At 35.4% G+C, this 12,628-nt stretch overlaps 1 protein-coding gene across 13 annotated transcripts in view; it reads left to right on the top strand.

The window, feature by feature from the left end:
* The window catches only part of LOC113492592 (protein sickie), a 180,564-nt gene that overhangs the window by 84,633 nt on the left and 83,303 nt on the right, over window positions 1–12,628 (top strand). The window contains exon 1 of one of the 13 annotated variants that reach the window (XM_026870113.1): window positions 367–624. The exons of the other annotated variants lie outside the window; for them this stretch is intronic. The gene's annotated coding sequence lies outside the window, so the exon portion shown is untranslated. Of the gene's footprint in view, window positions 1–366; window positions 625–12,628 lie in introns of those variants that run through there. 13 annotated transcript variants of the gene reach the window in all.

Raw genomic sequence — 12,628 nt, 5'->3', positions numbered from 1 at the left:
GATGTTTGCATTCACATGAACATCTGTGACTCCAAAATGTAATCTTACATCTTTATTGAGCTTTACGCTAAGCCATATTTGCACAATCGTTTACCGGCCGTGACCCAGCCGGCTCCCAGATAATCATCTCATCTGATCTTCGAGATGACGCTGCACAAGTGCGCCATTGTTCCAGCCTTAAAACCGTTATGGTTATGGGACGTTTTAAGGCCCATTTTCCCTGTATTGTAGTTATGAAGTTTGCTGGTCAATTTAGCGTGCTAATTAGTCGGGTAAAAGGTTTCGCGCCGGTTTCAGTGGCTCTGCGGGTCCGATCGCCGCGACTTGGTAGTTCGACACATCTCGATGCCAGCCACCAAGTGTACCAGTGCTCGTCGCACCATTCATTCGCGCGCGCGCTTTGCTATGTGACGGGTGCGTCCAACGACTCGAACATTGTACATTCGTATTGTACGACGACGTATCGATGTTTTTTACTATCGATAAAATTTATTTCGATCGCTAATAATATAGAAGTGACGAGTGTTATTGTATTAGTGTTGTGAGATGACCAGAAGTGAATTGTGTGTTCAAAAATACAAGTGAATTTCAAATAAATTTTTAATTGAGTTTTCGCGGATACAGGTCAGTGCGATTAAAAATATTTATCTACCGTTTTTATTATTTTAATTGAATGAACCGTTTAACAATATAGGCAGACATTAATTATAATGATTGACTTGAACACCTAGTCTACCTACATTTAACCACACGTTTTGATTTTGTTAAGCTACTTAAGTCTTTTGAATCTTTCGGCGTGTACCGGTTTGGTGAATAATCGCTTGATTTTTGATCGTACGATAAATGACATGGTATACCTGCTTATTAAGTTTAAACTTAGATATGTAGGTGCGTCTTGATTTATTTGAATCATTTTTTGATTGAAAAGTGTTTATGCCAAGCACTTAAGCCATTTTTTTAGGTTAATATTATGTAATTTTACACTAAGTTATCAATAAGCCGTTTAAAAATTATGAAGTGTAAGTTAGTCAATCTTAAAAATGGTCGATCTAAAAACTTTGAAACTTAGGGGTTATTTAAACATATTCAACTATGTAGGTAGCTATTAAAATATTATTAAAGTAATAATGTACGATGGAGATAGCTTTTTTCTAGTGCGAATAAAAATATACGATACTTCAGCATAAGTTTATTGAGAAGGATTATACAATCTAACTATGAACAATGTATGCTACGAGCAAGGAGAATAATGGTGGCTGTAAATAGTCCGTCAACCTTCAGTGACCTTTTGCCATGTAACTAACATAGATAGATCCTTTTATTATCCTTTACCTAGGATACCTAGTAGGAATTAAATTATCTACTCGTAAACACAAACGTTTCAAAACTTGACACGTACACAAATGTTGTACTATCGGAATATATGTAAAATGAAAACATAATATATATATATATGTTTTATAACAGGGTGCTTTAAATTGTTATTGTAAAAATTTTGCAGTGTTGTATGAAAATAAGAGTGTTAGTATCTCCAACAAACAGATTTATAGTTTAGTGAGTTTTTTTTATTTTTGTATATGAATGAGCCTGTACGTCCGATCAATCTTGGACTAGAGATCAGTATGCCAAAATTCACCTCTGCCAATCTAAAAAAATATTTTCTTAAATTACCAATTCTTCTGTAACTAGTAGAAGGAAAGCCAATCAAAGTCAACTAGATTTTTCGTTAAGCCCAAAATAGTTCTAAAAATGATTATTTTTTGGTTACGGGTTGGTAAGCTTTTCAGGATTTATTTCGCGAAACATTCAGGTCATTGGCTTCTGGGATGAAATTACTTCCATATCGGACAACTGGCAATGTTTGACGTGAATCCTTGCCAAACAATCACTCGCTACCTACAAAGTACAACACACCACAATGCTACAGATCATTTCGTACTTAATATCATATATTTTCTCCGAATCTGGTAAAGATATTAAAACACAATTTCTTTAACAACATAAACATCATGTAAATCACAGAGAGCATTTGAAATAAAAAGACTAAATAAATCAGTCGTGATCGCGCGTACAGCTGTAAAAATGATGTGATAAAGTCTCCCCCTACCGAGTGCGATGCGCAGGCGCCACTCGCAGACCGCCTTGAACTGTCACGAGCGTTTAAGAGTGGCAGATTTAATAACAGGGCCCGAACACACTAGCACCTTCTTGTAAAAAAGAAGAAGACTGATGTTATTTTGTTTAAATGTCAAATTTAAACAAAGAAGAGTCATTGTTCTTTTTTTCTGCCTTTTGTACCTATCAGATCGTTTTGGGTATCTACCCAAGTACCTCTAATTACTGGTCCTTTGGGTACATAATATTATATTTTTATTAGGACCACCTAATTTGCAGTCTCTTTTAAAAAAAAGTGCCCTAAATACTATGGCCTGAGCTGTTTTTTTTTCTATAATCGACATTCATTGGATTCTTTTAATATCTTTTTGGCACTCCTCAGGTATTCATTACTTTCTATTAGTTAATTAGTCAAAAGTCTGCTAGTAAAATGGTCTAGCTCGAAGTTCTTCTTTTGGAACATAAAACACATAAAGATCAAAACCGAAGGCCTTACGTCATATCTCTACCGTATGTTGTTTTTAAAACTGAACTTGCTAATTGTTTCTTTATATCTTTCAAAGTAATGAAACAAAGGGCATAGAGAGACAGAAACTCTGAATAGAGTATATTTTCACTGGCTTTATTTCATGACTAATAGGAACTGAATTCTCATTTTGCGAATGCAATTTATGGAAGCATTCTTCAATTTCCCGGCTTCATACTAGAGTATGAGTCACTGATTGCTGTCCAGAAAGTTTCAATTTCCCATAAAAAGGCAGACAACCAAAAGTTCTGTACGGCTATCATTCATCGCATTGTAGTCGATCTTGATGAGCCAAATTTTGCTAGGACTAGTTTTGGAAAACCTTTTCGTCTATGCCACTGAAACCAGTGAATTATCAATCGGTAACATATAAGTACTTTTGAGATAAAGTACTTTTCGAAATTTATTTAAATTTTTCATCCATCTTTTATCGCTATCATCTGATATAACGATAATATAGATTATTTTTCGAAACTGGGTAGTGTTAAAAGAAATGGTTGCATCAGTTTATAAAAGGCCAGTTTTAACACAATGTCTGTACACGTGTGCGCCGAACTTCGGGTGCTAAGAAGCAATAACATATGTATTACATATTCATAATTGCCAAAACCAGACGCCAAGTGGGACACGCTGATTAATACCAACGTTTTACGATATTTTTTTGTACTGGTCGTAGCTAGGGTATACAGGTCACTGCTCTGAAATCAATTCTATATTATTTTTATGGTATCAATCACACTCACTTATCATACCTATCTATTATATTTTATGATCCTCAGTATTTTAACGGTAATAGTAAGAGGAAACATCCAGGGCATCTAAGGACACATGATATATGGAAGCCTTGTAAACTTAACGTATTCTATTCATACTTCGGATGCTACGCGAGTACATTTTCCTCATTTTTCATGCCATTTAAAATAGAATTTAAATCACCTCCATAACCATTACCTCTGAAAGTTGAAGTATGAGTCAGCCTTAAAAGTTGGTCTTACTCAACGTATTGGTCATACAATCTCGTTGTCAGTTGCGTTTTTGCTGAACGCAATTAGAGGTCCATGGACGTTTCTGCGAACCTTGCCAACAACAATACAACGAAACGAATAATCTTTATTCCAAGAATCCATTCAGTCGACCTAGCACTACTATGTACTAAAATAGATCAATTACTTTATGAATTATGTGTTTTCAAGCGTTTTAATGAGTCAGTCTACGTAAATAGAGCGATTCTTACAATTAAATGAATGAATTATTAAATTATGTCTCATAATTCTAAACAGATAATATTTCATGAATGATATGACAGCGTGAATGGCGCCTATCTAAAACCGTATCGTTAAAGGATATCGTAATTTTGACGTCAAGCTATAAATGGAAATATAGCTACAAACACGCTAACATCCTTACATTGTTAATGACCAAACAGCAATTGGCTTAATGTTGGAAAGCTAGATGTCGAGATGTTATCGCAAAATGAGCTAGTTGTCAATTCCTGAGAGCCGGTGGTGAGATCACATCGTGTCGGTGTCACGTCGCCGGCACAATTGTCACGTCCGCCAAGAAATCCTATTCTACCCACGATATAATCACAATACACAATATGGGACAATCTCCGTGTCGCTGACGAAACAAAATCGACTAGGTATTATCATTTGACACACTTTTAAACACAATTAATCATGCATTGTAGCTACATAAACTGGGTGCCAAAAATCGTTTCGCAGAATAATTTGTTAAACTTTATCGATTAATAAAGGATTTTTGAAGGTGCGCAATTATGAATATGGTTTGAGCATTAAAGTATACATAATTGATATTGTGTCATAAATTATGTGCCACACCTGAGAAGAAAATTACGATTTCGGGTTGCAATAAAGCTCGTAAAATGTGTGCGCGTCATCGTGCCGCAAGAGGGTACCGTACAAAAATGTTGACGTGTTTCATTCTTCAATTACACATAGGGCATATGATATTCATCCTGTGTATAGTTAAGTTGCGTACAGCTGTCGAATCATACAAACATGCATACAGCTCTAACCATGTGTTTGGTGTTATTGAATTAGTTTGCTCGAGAAGACATCCGCGGCATCTGCGGTCTTGACCCTGAACTTCAATAAGGTCGCGTCGATTCGTCGATACATCGGAATCGTGTCAATCACAAGCAAGCACATTATCTCTTTTATCGTTCCAGCGAACTCGTGTTTGAAAAACCTCTTTGTTTTTGAGTAAAAAGTAAGCGGATGCTTGCTAACAGTCGATCAATTGTCTGAATACATTGTTGGGTCTTATAGGTCGGTTGTGTTAGCACTGCAAGCACTGTATGAGTCCTATTTGTACGTTTCATTGACTAGTTTCTAGAGCAAACCTAGATGCGAAAAGTTCCTATCACTTTATAATATGAAGGTGTCAGAAATTCATAAATATTCCGTTTATCACTGATCTTTATAGTCGTATTTAAAATACAATAGTTATTTATTGTTATTGCATAACTACACAATTATAGTAGAGGTCATATTATATTGTACGTGTATGCATGCTATTTGTAAATAGCGTGGACATAAAAATATAAGTTAAGTTAAATAAATATTTTTAGACACATATTTTGGTTTCCTCTCTCTCTTGTATGTGCACCATTTTCCAGCTACAATACCATAATTTACTCCCAAAACGTCTGATCATAAACCACAGACAAGAATGGATAGCGAAACTGCAATCCTTCTATTGCATTCATGGCCTAGTGCTAGCAGTAAAACCAAAATGGAAGTGAAATTTCCAGTGCATGTGTAGCCTAGGTTTACAGTTTCTATTTCCTGTTGTCTTTCAATATATAAGGTGCAAATTATGAGGTACAAACATAACGTTGGGTATAATAACACGTTAATAGTGTCATAAACCCAATTACAATACTTTACAATTGCTTTGGTAATTCATTTCCTTTCTGCACACCCTATTTGGAATTAACACTCGCTGGCTTTCTCCATCGCTGGCGGCTTATCTGATTTCAATGTGTATATTTTAAAGAATTAACTTTTACTTAGCTTTTTTGAATTGTACATAAGGTATGTGAAACTAACAATAGGTTGTAGGGACTATAGTTTTTAATAACTTCAAAACATACGTCATGAAAAATGCCCTTACATTTCTCACGGTACTTCAGTACTATTGAATAGGGACCAACAATGTTGAGTGTTAGTTATGGACGAAACAAAACAAGTGCTACATACATACGATTTGTTTCGGCGGCCTCGCATCCGACGCACCTCGCTCCAAATGTAAGTGGGCTAATTTGTAACATACGACAGATTTATGAGTGTTGAGGTATACGTAACCGAGAACAAGCGGCGAGTCAGTAGGGAAAGCAGTTAATGGGTGAGACTGGGCTCGCATACCTGTGCTTCGTTTAGTTTACCGATAGACGTAATTTGGATAAGGTTGAGCGAGTAGCTGCGTAGCGGAGCGAGTGGTCAAGTATGGGTTGTGAATATGGAATTTAAGCTCTACTTGATCGGCAAGTGTATTTGTGGGTAGTGATTTACTAACTGCCGTTATAATATTAAAATTAGGGAAATAATTTTCTGTCTAGTTCTATTTTTATGTAATTTCCTTATTGAGATTGTTATGAATGACTTATTTAACAGAAATGATTGGTTTTGTTTTGGTTGAAGGATTTTTGCTCATTTACAAAAAAATTACATGTTTTGCAATCGTTTAAAAAAAAACTAGCAATTAACCTTTACAAAGCCCAATTAGACTGAAACAATAAAACTTGGCACTGACCACAATAATGAATTGTAATTCCTGTAATCATTTTATCAACATGCAATGATTTTCTCATCATCTTTCACATAGGTTTTTATCCCATAATTAGGCAAAGATACAATGACTAAACAGTTCTTTAATTACTGTATTTTACTATAAATACTAGCCGCTGTAATATATTAAATAAGTTTCAGACGTACGCGAGGGTACGTGTTCAGTCAAATAAAAAGTTCCGTATGTGTTATTTCAGGCTATAATCTATCTCTTTGCCAAACGACATCAGATCTGCTCTGTAGTTTTATCGAAATTAGGAAAGCTTCATAAACAGCCATCCTTACAAACTTGCTATTATATTGAAAAGATCTATTCCAAGTCTTCGCTCCAAGGTTTCTACTACAAATTAAACAAATTGTACCAAGATTACTCAAACCGGGACTAAAAACAGGAATTGGGTTAACTTATTAGGTTAAGCACCACTCTTCCGGAATTTTAGCCTTGTAACATTGTATAACTCTGTATTTTTCACACGTTGAGTGATGAAAGCCGGTAGCACAATGCTAGTCTAAATATAGCGGCTAAGTTAGGGTTGAGAACAGGCTTGTGTATTTCAAATTACGAGAGAGAACAAAGTATTTTTTCAACTAACAAGCAACAATAGGTAACTAAAGACTTCTTGGTCTGAAATTTTTTTGAGCGAGAGTATATGACCTTAATTTATTTATTAATACTTTGATATAACTACCAACCTTCATGTTGTTTGATTTGGAGATAGTGAATTCGGTTATTGACAGTAACAAAACTTCTTTAAATAGAAATACTCGGAGTCCATAAATAAAATATCGATAAAAAATCGAGTAACCGCTAATCGATGATGCTCAATATTTGTTCAGTTATGCTGTCAGCTTCCGAACAAGTTTGAACTGGGACAAGTCAGAAGCCATGACAGGTGGTTCACCTACAGGGTACAGCATGTCGCGTGTCCGCGCGCGCGTGACTCGCCCGCTGCGCGTCGTGACAACACTAAACTGTTATCTACGCACTTTTAGGGGCCCGTGTTTAGACCATTTATCATGATTTATGAGTAAAGCTAGTCTTGTTTTATGAGCTGTGTCCAGTCGCGCTGATTATATTGACAGCAGACTCCAAATTTAATATTAACCACGTTTAAATCAAAGATAGATCAGTTTTGAAACTTGTTTTGTCATTACGTAACACTTAATATGCAAAAATTATGTAGTACGCATTTAACTATCTTTATTAAGTCTTTGACAAGGTCGAAAGGTGAACTTGAAGAACTAGTACAGCAAGAAATATAAATAAACAAACGAGTCAGAATTCTTATTTCATAAAAGAAAACTCGTCTTTACCTTTTGGGAGCATCTTTATTAATTTTACATTTATTGCTTACTCTTACTCATCGAAACAAGATATGCATTAAATGGCTGGTGCGGATTGTTGCCTATACACAGATAAGGTGCGTTCCAGTTGTCAGGGACCTTCCACTATCTCATAAATTAAAATTATTGAAGTTGTGTGAGCGTGACAGCGCGCTACGGGGCGTAGAATTCCGTCTCTTTTCCACATCTTCAATAAAGTTACTTTAAGGTGGCAGGCCCTTAGGACGAGACCTCGACATACATGCGCTTACGCCGGTGTTGCCAGAATGCGCCTTATTTTGGCACCGCGATAATTCGAATGTGATAATTAAGTTTGAGTGTCGAGGTACAAAATAATAATACCTGTTTGGTGGCTAGCATGTTGACGTCTAGGTGAGATAATGATGATTATTTTAATTTAAAAGATCAAGAGTGATTACCAAAAATGGAACAGTCGTTTAATTAAGGTAACTGCATATTAAGTTTGTAACTTACTTTGGAACTTACTGAACGTACTGGCTTACAAAAATCATCAGAAAACCATTGACCCGTTATCACTTCATCCCTTCTGTAAAGCTAATTGGTATTCATTAGAAGCCCGTCCAACATCCTTGATCAAAACTAGCCTGATTCACTTTAAAAGCTCACGTTTCAGCACTTAAGTGGGTAATCAAATATTTTATTTGATAATTTACTGTAAAATGGCAACCCGGTCATCTGGTGCGTTTAGTGCGCGATGACCTAACGCCGTATAACGGGATGCACTTGACTTTCAATGTTTATTTGCTTTTAAAATCCACCGGCGACCACAAAACTAATGAGCTATCTGCATACCGCCGTGCACTGTTCAGCTAACTGTAAATACATTATATTTTATAGAGATGCGATTTCGTGAGACTGTAACTGAGTATGCAAGTGCGCATATTGAAACTTTTTTATGTGAGATCATGATTAGAAATGCGTTAGCAATATGTATAATGAGACACAATTTGTTGACTCAATAAATATAGAAATGATGAAGTTGTATAATTTTTTAAATGTGTATTTCTTGACTATGTAATATTTATAGATATAGGAGGGAGCTGACCTGACGCTGGAGAGAGTCTCCACCAAAAGCGACACATCCCCCAAAATTTGGTCTCATTTGTTCACAATAAGGTGCTATAATCTAAAAAAATAAGCTAGCTCAAAACCTTATTTTAACGTACATTAGCTACAAATGCTATTACGGCTATCAGAATCATCACAACAGATTCTGGTAATAGATAGCGCAAGAACATATTTAGACATAAGGCCATCGTGAATTCTAGCCAGACATAATCGACATTGATCATCAATCATTTTATTTATCTCTGAAAACTACATTAATAAAGCCTTGACAGTCATGATACTAATAAAAATAGTCTCGCAGGCGAATATGACTGTGCTAGATTATTTGAAGAGTCCCACACAAACTGTGGGAGTGATTTAGGATAATGGATCAGTGGGTATCATCCTTATCAAGGCTTTTATCCGCATGTCAGCCAATTTAGTAAAGTGTCATTTATCCGTATCATGCAAGAACATGTATATTTGACGAGTGGTTGATGTCACTGCGCCAAACGCGATGAGCGCGACGTATCGCGACGTGTCGCGAGATCGATCCCTGGGTAGAAAAGCATTTGTGTGATCCACGCTGATGCAATATGCAATATTGCTTAATGCCTATGATGTATTCACTCACAATGTTACAACCTAAAAAGTAGAATAATAATTAATAGATTTAAAAACATCTAAAAAAATCACGTGTTTTAATATCTAAATCGGTCCAGCCGTTTTATAGTTGCAAATATACATTAGGTTAGAAACTTCCCTGTCAATTTCAGCGTGCTAGCTTATCGGGAAGTGCCGCAAAATTTAGTTACAAAAGTCCAACGTTTAGTATTTAATGAGTTTTGACCATCGAAAGCAGCGTGTACACAACTCGCTTTTTCCACAATATCCCATACATTAGCTAGCTAAAATCTCTTCATAGACACTACTGCATTAAAACTTAAAATAATTGTGACCTACTTTCGGATGTATGGTCTATAAAAGAAGTTAGTTTGACTGGTTGCCAGCCTCTTTGGTAGTGAAGGGCAAAGGTCTCACCTTGTAACGTGTTGATCAAGTTTGCACGTGCTTAAGCCGTAGCACGGTGGATTAAAATAATTTCTCTCAATATAACAGGAGTTAGGGACATTGTCACACGAATTTAAACCTTAAGTTTTTCGCTGTAAGGATGTTTTTGTGTCTTCAGTATGCTGTCAATTGTTTGTACCTGTTCTGTAATAAAACTGGTGTGGCTATTAATGCAACATTTTGATACACAATTGGTTTTTTTGTAAGGATATGGTTTCGAAATTTGTGGGCGTCTGACAATACTTTGATCGATCCGTATTGATATAGCAAAGTATTAACTTATGTGTGTATACCATATTAGCAATACTTTAGGGTATTTTATTGTAAGTATAACAGTTGTATTCGAAAAGACCGATAAGAAATTGTATATTCAATTTTATGATGAAGTCAAAGATCTGGGGCTTAAAAAATCGACAGTGATATAGGTTTTCTTTGTTTGATCACATATTACAAAACATCTGTTTCAGTGCATTTTGTTTATATTTATTTAATATTTTGTTTAGTATATCACAAACATTCAATAAATATTTCTGGTTACTTTTTGTAATAACTCTTTTAAAGATGGCAGAATTAAACGTTCAAATAATTTATATCAAGTGTATGATACAACATCATACAGCAAACACACATAACACGTGATTTCTTCAATAAAAATCGTTACAATGATAATAATATTTTGTAAAAGTACCATAAGGAAAATAAAGTGCCTATTTATTACAACAAAACAAAAGAACATCAACATTTATAAGTATTAATAATAAATCTTTATCACGATCACGAAGCCAGTTTGCATAAATTATTTATTTATTATTTTCTGGAAGAGCACAATCAAGTAAAACAATTGAACACCTTTCCTATTTATTGACAGTCTTTTGTTCGATACGAGAATTGAAAGTGAAATGTAGCGTCAGCTGTAAATAATAGAAGAGACCGTCGTGTCGCCTAAAAAATAATATTATATATGTATATTTCTTGAGGAAATAAAAAATATCATATTTTATAGCTTTTCTTTTATAAATTATTCAGTATCACGCAAATCTGCATGCATTCTTTTCTTATCTTTTTTAAAACCTTTATTAGGTATTTCAATTTTCTACCGACTTCATGAAGTAGTAGGTTCTTTTTGTATGTCTGTAACCTTAGGACTTCGGGGTGAATTTCATCAAGTTTGGCAAAGTGGTTTTTTTTATTTGAAGTCGTTTGTGAAAACGGTATTATTAAGGATTCAGACTGTGAGACATTCATCACCAGTAAAACAGCATCTCTTTGTCTACAATATACGATTGGTCTTCCGCAGACCACAAACTGTTCTGAACAGTCGGTCTCGCTTCATACGACACCCATGGGAAATGATGGGACGACACATCGTGGTCGTGACCACATACTATGAATACCTAGTATAAAGCACCTAGTATGTGTAAAGTACCTAGTATATATATACTACCTAGTATCAAGTATGTCCCTGTCATTCAGTTGGTACTGGGTGTCATCATGACTGCATGCATGCAATTAATACTTAGCCTTAGTTAGCCTTAGTCTGTAACGTATTTGATAATGAATTTGACATTGTTAGATTGGTAAAAATACTTTTTAAGTGTCATTCTTGAGATGACGATGGAAATCACACTGAATACTCGTTTTTTTCGGTCTTGTTTCGACTGGTCTACGTCATAGGACTTCTAGTTGAGCTTGATTGCATAAATAAAAATTTTTGAGCCAATTACTACTTTGAGCCAATATAAGGCATATTGGCAAAAAGTATTAGGTTCCCAAACCATTGCAAGACAGTTTGCCTTAAACCTTTTTTCATGAAGGCGTTTTCCAAATTAAGTCTAAACTTTACTGATGCTGTGTCTAACTCTACGAGGTTTGATGTCACTTTTGCGATGCCTATAGGACCCACAACTGTATACCTCAGATAAATAAAACGTGACCTGAACGTTATCCAGGCTTTATGGACCAATAACACTGACTCGGAACAAATATTTTCCGTACAAATATTTAAGTGAACCTTAGGACGGACTGCGAAAGCCTTGAGGTTACAGTACGAAGGCACTTCGCCAATCGGGCCGTATTGTTTATCGTGTCCGCGTGTGATAGTCCAGTTCCCTTTGGAATTCAGCTATCGCGGAACATGATCTACGTTACTACAGCTTCGCCCATTTCCAACATCTCGAGGATCATTCGTGTGGGTGTTCCTGATACATTTATTATTGCACAAATATTTTTGCACAATAGGTCAGATTATACGATCTCTCTTACCGAAGTGAAATCTAATTGTAGAGCGATAAATGGAGACCAATTAGAGTTGCGAAATCGTACTGAGCACGACGGGGATTGTAAGCCATAAGCTACGAGTTATAATACATTTGTCACGTCCACTATCGTATACATGTAGGAACGTTATCAGCTATTGTTAATTTTGAAGCTTTTATCGACAAAATCTTAACACGACAGCAAAAATTACAGCTGGAGCTGCTCTAAAGCTATTAAGTACCTAAAAAAAAAGTAAAACTTTTTTGCGGAAACTGTAATAATTTGAATCTCTTTGGACTTGATACATCCTGAATTATATATTATAAAAAACAACAAAACTTATCAAAGAATCGAAAAAAGTCAGTTCACTTTTGTCTTAACATAGGTAAGTAGCTATACTATAAGTATTCAGTGTATCATAACAAGTTTGGAAGTA

Source organism: Trichoplusia ni, chromosome 4 (genome assembly GCF_003590095.1).
Source record: "Trichoplusia ni isolate ovarian cell line Hi5 chromosome 4, tn1, whole genome shotgun sequence".
In the NCBI taxonomy this organism is placed as follows: Eukaryota; Metazoa; Arthropoda; class Insecta; order Lepidoptera; family Noctuidae; genus Trichoplusia; species Trichoplusia ni.
The sequence above is the reverse complement of the archived record's forward strand: the minus strand, read 5'-3'. Positions and strand labels throughout refer to the sequence as shown.